This window comes from Pleurodeles waltl, chromosome 5 (assembly GCF_031143425.1).
Source record: "Pleurodeles waltl isolate 20211129_DDA chromosome 5, aPleWal1.hap1.20221129, whole genome shotgun sequence".
Classification (NCBI taxonomy): domain Eukaryota; kingdom Metazoa; phylum Chordata; class Amphibia; order Caudata; family Salamandridae; genus Pleurodeles; species Pleurodeles waltl.
In genome coordinates, this window is record NC_090444.1 from 1,215,002,140 (window position 1) to 1,215,011,085 (window position 8,946).

Here is an 8,946-nt window from a genome sequence, read left to right on the forward strand (position 1 = left end):
TCTTCTCCTTCTCCTATAGCAGCTTTATTTTCTTCACTTCCAACAAGCTGTGATTCTCAATAATTCCTTTCTTTTCCTTCTGCAGGAGTTCTTGTTGCTCCCTCAAGAAGTTCTGTTCATTATCTACACCATCCACGCAATCACTCTCCCCATCATCATCTTAACCATCGCCTCCCTCACCTCCCCCTCACCTCCTGCACTTTCACTTGTGTTTGCCCACTGTATGCTTCCCTAGCTGTGCTTTTAGCCAGGCAGTTTTCACCTGGATTTCCTGCATCAGGGCATTCTTGGGCTCTTCATTGACTCTAGGCTTGTTTTTGATGTTTTTGGCACAGTTGACATAGCAAAGGGTGGTTAGAGGTTCTTCCGAATGGAATGATGATGGGCACGTATTTGCCACCTTCACAGGTTTAGAGCCCTGCAGCAGTCTTGTAAGTTTTGAGTCTCAATAGGGAATATGAGTACTTTTACAATCCACCAGAGCAGAGATAACATTCCCCTAAGGCAGAAATTGAGCCATTCCCCCTGAGCACCTATCTTGGTCTGGTACTCACTTCCATTAAGATCAACTAGGTTTAACTTCCCCACATGGATTTGATTCTCCTCATGGAGACCCACCTCACTGAACTCTCCTGTGATCACGAAAATGGAATGAGAGAGAGAGCTGTGCTCATTCCAATCCAAACCAATAATAACTTTATTTCGCCTAAAAGCCATAAAAGTATGCAATGAACACCATATCATAATTATACAGTAGACCAATTATAAAAAAGAGACAAACAAGAAGTACCACATAATACATTAAGAGACCCTGAGTGAATTATAAAATCGCATAGTTATTAAAACAGTGCAAAACAGGCATCAATCTTAAAATCTTAAAATCCTAAAATATTAAAATATTAAGTTATTAAAATATAATGGGCCATTGCATCTTAACTCCATTCAATAATCTGCTGCTACATTAAATAATTCTAATCTAAAATCAATTTCTTAAAATACACAATTATAACAATTCTCTGGTTCTTATAGCCCATGCGTTTTGCAAGTATCCCGCAACTGAAAAGACTACCTTGTCAGTTGTATCAGTTGTCAAAATGCGTAATGATGTATTGCATTCCCTTATCCCCATTGACCTGCATAGCGGGATAATCCACTTCTTCCTGGGGACCAGATATCTAGGACAAAAAAACATGAAGTGTGCGAGTGACTCTGGTTTCTCCTGGCAATAATGACAGGAGGTCAGATTGCAATCCTCCGCGCTCCATCTCGCAGTAAATGTTTTAAGCGGGAGAATCCCTAATCTGAATTTAATAAAGAGGGTTTTGGTGTAAGGAGGATTTACATTATCCATATAGGCCTCAAACGTAGGGCTACATTTATGATCCAAAAACTGTAGGGTCCGGCTACCTTGTTTTTTTTTAGACCAAATTTGCACCAGAATATTCTCCCAGTAGCACCTTATTATGCGCACTTTTACTTCCTTGGTCAAGTTAGGAGGATCTCTCCACACCTCCTCCATTTTAAGGAGTTTACACATGTCTCTGATATATCTAAACCAGGGGATTTTTAATGCACAATCACCCAATAGGAACTCATCTGTTGCTGTTTGGAAGGTGGACAAATATTCAGAAGTCCAAAGACGGACCCAATACATAAGAGGTCTTAGAGCAATTTCATTATGAACCTCGTTCAAAGCTAAATCAAATCTGAGAGGTATAAGGGGGGGTACTCATCGGCAGCCGAAAAACATTACGTATTAAGCGGTTTTCTACCGTTGTCAAACATCTAGAGTTAGAGTGCCCCCAAAGCTCGGCACCATAAGTTGAAGCTGCCACTGCCGCTGCTTTGTAGACTGTAATAGCAGGTGAGATCTCCCCTTCCGAAATGTTGGCGATTTCCCAACCTATCACTGCTGACCTCTGTCTAAGAACTGACAAACTCTTCCCAATCTGTGCCGACCACTGTTGGTCATCTGCTAACCTAAGCCCCAGATAGTCGAATTGGCTAAATCTCTCTTCCGGATGGCCTGCTATAGTCATTGTCCCCCTGAATGATTTATGTGGATTAAAAGCCATGAACTTTGATTTAGTTGGATTTATTTCAAGTCCTCTACCGGAGCAAAAATTGAAAAAAACATCCAGTTCGTTTTGTAGGCCCATTGGAGTTCTTGAAATTAATAAAGTATCATCAGCGAATATTAAGGTGGGGACAGAGGCTCCTGCTAACTTTGGAGCATCATGGTTTCAGTGCAACAGCTGGTCCACCACACCATTGATAAAAAGATTGAACAATGTGGGGGCCAGGACGCACCCCTGCATGACCCCACTATCAACAGGTATAGCTTCTGTTAAATCACCACTTTGAGACCAACGTACCTGAGCATAAGTCCTCTCGTGTAGGTACCTAATCAATCTTAGTAATTCTTTATCAAGTTGGTAGCTCTCCAGAACATTCCACAATACGTCCCGTGGGACCATGTCAAAGGCAGCTTTTAAGTCAATAAAAGCCACATACAAGTGGCTCTTATTGAGTGACAGATATTTCCAGCAAAGAAGTTTGAACCTGAACGCCTGATCTATTGTGCTCACTCCTTTCCTAAATCCTGTCTGGAAGTCGGAAAGGATGTGAGAATCCTCTATCCATGCCTGTAGTCTGTTCAGTACCTCCTTGCAGAATATTGTTTGGCTGACATCAATTAAACTTATTGGCCTATAGTTAGTTGGTTCGTCCCTTGGCCCTTTCTTGAAAATAGGGACTATAATTGCTCCTTGCCACGTGGGGGGAAGTCCACCACCCCTCAGTATCTCATTACTGAGCACATTTAAGTGTAAAGACGAAGTTGTCGGTCGAGAGAAGTATAAATCGCCTGGGATACCGTATAACCCAGGGGCCTATCCTTTGCGTACTGATTGGAGAGCCAAAGTTGTTTCTTTTAGAGAAAAGAGATCCATGTCAAATTTAGGTAGTGTAGCTATCCCAACAGTTGATGTATAGGAAATAAAGGGCCCATTACATTTTAATAGAGGGACAGTAATGTGACAAATTTGAGCCACTCTATATAAGTTTTTAAAATGTGACACCCAAGTTTCTGGCTGGATTACAGGGTAGTTCTCCACGGTTTGGGAGCAACCTTTACCTGTCACTAATTTCCAAAACAGTTTGAAATCCTTCTCATAAAGTGCATCTACCAACCCATTCCAATGTTTGGTTTCCACTCTTTTTAGCATTTTTTAGTACTGCTTTGTACGCGACCCTGGATACTCTTATCTCTTGACCGTTCCCTGCCTTCAGTGCTCCCAATAACTGTGTTTTGGCCTGACGGCAGGAGTTAGAAAACCACCTCAATGTTCTGACCCCAGTTTCTGCCTGCCTCCTTACTACCTGAAAATGTGGTTTTAACCGATTGGTCAAAATACTTTGCAAAATGATCAGATCCACCGGTACGAAATCAATATATTTCAAGGGTAAAAGCGTTGATGTGACTATTTTATAAATTAATAACTGAAAATTTACATCATCTTCCACCAGTTCCCATTTCACATTTTTATAATCATTTGTCGTGATTAGGGCATTGCCCTTGATCCACTTTGTCAATGTTTTGCAACTAAATAAGGTAGTAGAAAAGGAGGTACTCAGCGCTTGGTGGTCACTATCATTACGGGGAAGAACGACCATATCAATAAGAGTTTTCCAGAGCGCGTCGTCTACCAAAATACCGCTTCCCTCATTCCGACATTCCCGCTGGGCCGGCGGGCGCTAACCAAGTTAGCGCCGGCCGGCCCAGCGGAAATGGGGGCCGCAACACAGGAGCCGGCTCCGAATGGAGCCGGCGGTGTTGCGGCGGTGCGACGGGTGCAGTTGCACCCGTCGCGCTTTTCACTGTCTGCTAGGCAGACAGTGAAAAGCTTCATGGGGCCCCCAGGGGCCCCAGGACACCCCTTACCACCAGCCTCTTCCAGAAACAGGCTGGCGGTAAGGGGGTCAGAATCCCCAGGGCAGCGCTGCTTGCAGCGCTGCCCTGGCGGATTCGCCCAGCCGGGGCAAAAACGGCGGGAAACCGCCGGCCCCGGTTTTCTGACCGCGGCTTTACCGCCGCGGTCAGAATGGGCTTGGAAGCACCGCCAGCCTGTTGGCGGTGCTTCCGTCATTCGTGGCCCTGGCGGTCTTGGACCGCCAGGGTCAGAATGACCCCCCTAATCTAGATGGCTCAAGTATGGACCTCTCCTGTATGTAGGCAACGCCAGGGTGTCTGACTTCGTGTTCCCATTTACTATTCTTAACCCCTTTGCTTTTATTAGATCCTCTAATAGATCTAATGCTCCCCCTGCTTTCTTAGTTGTGGCTTGGACCGGCCCAGATCTGCCCCATGGATCTGCAAACTGGGATCCTTTTTGCTGGTAGTCGTCTTTGCAATTCAGTTGCATATTATAATCTCCTGCAACAATTAAGCCCTGCCCCCCTGGTAAACAGTTCAAGAGGTCTGTATGCATCTTTATCAAAGCGGTCTAAGGCCTTTGGGGGTCAGGTCTAACATATATATTTACAAATGCTATACGAACGGGCCCCCTTGGACTGCTAAGTTCAACCTCAACAGCTGGTATGTCCCTAGTGGGGGTTGATAACTCCTTCGCCTTTGGGAACAGATCATGTTTTAGCCAGATTGTCAAACCCCCGATGCCCTGCCAGATGGTGATGGAAGCGCAGCCTTCTGAAAGGTCCAATAACCTACTCTATTAATCGCAGAAGAGGCCCATGTCTCCTGCAATAAAATAATATGATGTTGGTCTATGAGGCGGCACCAATCAGGGTTAGCTATTTTTTTAAACAGACCTGCCACGTTCCAAGATAGAAGCTTAATTAATGAATCAGTTCCATCTCCCATATCTTGCAGCTTCTCTTTGTTCTCATTTAAGTAAGGCGTTACTCCGCAGTCCATCTCCTCTGCTTGGTCACTACAATGTGCTCTTGGCTCTACTCCCAAGGTACCCAATGTCTGGTTCCTTAACATACAGGGGTCCAAAGCCATTTTGCTGGGTATGCCGTCTCGCCCATCCTTCGCTATGGGGGCTTCACGTCAATCTGAGATTGAAATTGGGCTGCTCCTATAATCCTGTCTTGAAGTACATGTACTGGGGGCATTGGGATGTTATATCTCTCTTTAAAAAACAGATTAGCCAATGATTGGGGGATAGTTTGAGCAAGTGACACTTGGGATGAAGTACCAGGTCTCGATCTTTGACCAAGTGCCAAGAGACCATTTACTAGGCTCTGGCTGCTCAATTTCAGCCCTATAAGGTCTGTTCCTGAGCATTCTCTTGAGTATCTCTGGACAGTAACTATGTCATCCCTTATAATAGACCTACACTTCTTTACCCCCCTTATCCAGTGGATTACTTTGTTCTTAAGGGAATCCCCTTGTTCTTTTAGACCATAGTTTAGCTTAGGGATGTTTGTCATATATACATCATACTGGCTATGCTTAGTCTGGCTTATTGGGGCACTTCGCGAAGGATCTATAAAACTATTATCTAAAAATTCATTTCTGTGCGCCTCCTGATTAGCCCCTTTGTTCTGGTTTGTGTCACATTTATTTATGCCGACCACAACAGGAAGTACACTTTCTTCCCCATGGGAATTTTGTGTTGCCACTCCAGCCCTCTTTCCCCTACATGTTCCTGCCGTAAATGTTTCAACTTGTTGGATTTGCCTAGGTAAAGAATTAGGCTCAAGTTTAGACGAGGATTTCCTTATACCCCCAATTACGGCAGATATGCCGTCCACCTTCTCATATATCATGTGGCTGAAAGATGTAAAATACTCTCTGAGGCTCAGAATTTCAGCTCTTATTTGTACTAACTGTGCCTCGACAGGGTGTTCCCCCTGAGTAGCTGAATGCATTAGTGGCTCCTCAGTTTCCCTTGACACACTCCTCTCTGGGCCAGAGGGCGCCAAGCAGGCAAGAGGTAAAAACGATTAGAGCAGTTTATAAGGGGTAAGACACTACCCTGCTGGCTAGGCAAGCTCTGTTTAGGGTTCTCTGTTGAATTGGTCGAAGCTTCTGGCGTAATGAGTTCAAAGTTAGATCCTTGTGGTGAAGGTAACAGCAACTCTCTGTTCACAGGGGTGAAAAAGGATTTTATATGTTGGTAACGGCGGTAATCCCTTTCTTAAGGGGCTTAGAGGGCTTAGTAGCTAGCAAACTTTCTACTTCCTCTATTAGATCATCAATTTGAGTCAATGTACAGTTTTCAGCAGCATGTCGAGATACTTTCTTCGCCCCTCTCAGCCCAGTGGGGTACCACTGGCTTTCCTTTTCCCCATCCCGGGGGGTTGTTGGAGTCCCTCAGGTTAGATAGCGTGAGGAGAAAGCCAAGGGGACACAAAACAGGTTTATGGGAGGTGAATCCCACCCCCAACACCCACGGACGGAATCCGATCTTTCAGATACTCAAAGTGAAATTTATAGGGACTTAGTCCCACCTCCAACAGTTGCAAACAAAAAACAGCGTTTGCAATGTAAGCACAGCATCAAGTATATAAGGATTTGAGCCTGCCCCAATGACAGTAACTAAATACTGCTCTTTAAATTTGCTTTACATAGTCTAAATGTTAAGTTCAGTCATTTAAGCAGCAGAGAAATAAATAAATAAAAAGAAAAACACTAAGAGAGTACCTCCTAGCAGCCACGTGCCTGTATGTCACCAGATCCAAAGGCCTTAGTAAAGATGTCAGAGTGGGGGCCCTGCATCTTCCTGGCAATGACGGGCAAGGACGGGCCCGCCCTTGGCCCGGGCTTTGCCCGTGCGCGTCCCGCGAGCGGGAGCGCGAGCGATGAATTTAAAGGGCTCCTTGGCTTCTGGGCTGCCCCTCCTCCTCCGGCTGTCAGTACGCGCCTCCCGTAGAGCGGGAGCACGAGCGATGAATTTAAAGGGCTCCTGGGCTTCAGGGCTGCCCCTCCTCCTCCGGCTGTCAGTACGCGCCCCCTGTGCTCATTCATATTAGTGGCTCCAACTGAACGGTTCTGCTTCCCTGCATTTATTACATGTTCAATCTCTTGCACACTTTTGGTTACAAATGAGGACAGATCTTTCACCTAGAAACTAGTATCAGGTTGCTCCTTCGGCTACAGATTCTTGATCTGATTCTTTGACAGTAGTTCCTGTATTTCCTCCTGGTAAATTTTTAAATAGGATGCCCAGACGAGGTACTGTTGATTCTGAGGGCGTGAGATGTAAGTGAAAATGTGTTTAAAGGAATTAGGTATGATCCCCTCTTTTCTCAGGGTCATTACGCTCCGCTTCCATAGTATACGTCTTACTGGTTGCAGTCTGCCCATATGCAAAGATAGTCCTGTTAAAGGCTTGCAGTCCACCAGTGGCCTGAAAGTTCAATTTACTTTGAGTTGCAGTAAAAGGTGCACATCTTGGGTAGCTCATTTGTGACACCTCTAGAGTTCTTCACTGCCACCAGGCCAAATTTAGCATTCACCTCTACAACCTTTTCATACCCGCTAGTCAATTCCTTGCTGCTCATATGATGACACCTGACAACCACCGGGACAGTTTCTGAATTCTTTAACTTGGACATAGTGTTGTGGTGGGGATAGTGCAAGTGTAGCTGACATGCAACAGGCCAGTACAGCAATGGGTCAGAAACCGTCCATGATTTCAGCCTCAAGTCCACCGCCCCAATTATATTTCTGGTACCATGTGCATATGTGTTCATGTAGCAATTCTCAACAATGCAGAGAGCACTGATATATCTCAATAGAGCACTTGAATGATTCCACAGTATGATCATCACATTAACATTAATCAACCCATCAAAATGGAAAGTCCATCATTCAATCCATAGATTAATGAGAGACATCATTTTGAATCTTCAGCAGACTTTTATTCTTCACATACAAACATCCATCCTATCCAACCCGCTTTGTCCCTTCAAGAGAACTTCATCAGGGACCACATATTTCTGTCATTAAACACAAACTCTCTCCTCTGCATATATGTAAATCTTGTGACATTCACCATGCAGTGAACAGTCAACAATAGCTGTCCGACAATAGTGTTCCCCTTTCACACACAATATGGTTCATCTGTGTCCAAGATAAACTTTAGTTCTTCTCTGTCATTTCTACCTATTCTTGAATATTGTCAAGGAGCAACTTCTTATAGCAGAGGGTAGGGTCTACTATCCCCTGGCTGAACCCTCAATTGCATTAGACAGTCAAGGTCGGAGAGCCCTTTTATACTGGCCTTTCAAGCCAATGACTAACCTCAATATTCCCTGCCTGTTGCTGGGCCCCACCTAATTCATAAAGTGACCACTTCTTCATCTTCCAGCAGTCCTTGGGAATGGACAAGTGGCAATGTGGCAAGTGTTCCAGGATCTCCTCTTTCTCTGAGATGCTTTAGATAAGTATTGAGGTGGGGAAGCTTGAGGTTTGATGGAACGGGTCAACTCCCTACTTAAACCTTCACCACCTCTGTCCTTGCCATGGGAGATGATGCTGTCAGAGATGTCATCACCTTTCATGAGTCAGCGCCTGTGAACCTTCCTTGACAGTGGCTATTTGCAGCCTGTAGCTGGTACCCGGTCTGGGCACCTCACCTCCAGTTCCCTAGCTGACTTGGGATATCTTTTGAGCTTGTGCACTAGTCCCAAAATGCTACTTCTCAATTGAGAGGAGGCAGCCCAGAAGTATTTTCATTATATGATCTAATGACTGACTGAGGCATTGTATGACAATCGCCTCCACCAGGCTTTGCTGATGGGTCAAAAATGAGATGGGACAACCAAACTGCTTTCTTGCTCAGTGGTAGGTGGGGCTACCTTCTTTCTTGCTGCAATAATATCTATCAAAGATCCTATTTTACTATTCAATAGCAGTCAATCGCCTCCACCAGGCTTTGCTGATGGGTCAAAAATGAGATGGGACACCCAAAC

The 8,946-nt window shown here is 44.9% G+C and overlaps 1 pseudogene; it reads right to left on the reverse strand.

The window, feature by feature from the left end:
• Positions 1–202: 202 nt before the first annotated feature.
• LOC138297106 (kinesin-like protein KIF3B) lies at positions 203–7,587 on the reverse strand (annotated as a pseudogene).
• Between the last annotated feature and the right edge of the window lie 1,359 nt (positions 7,588–8,946).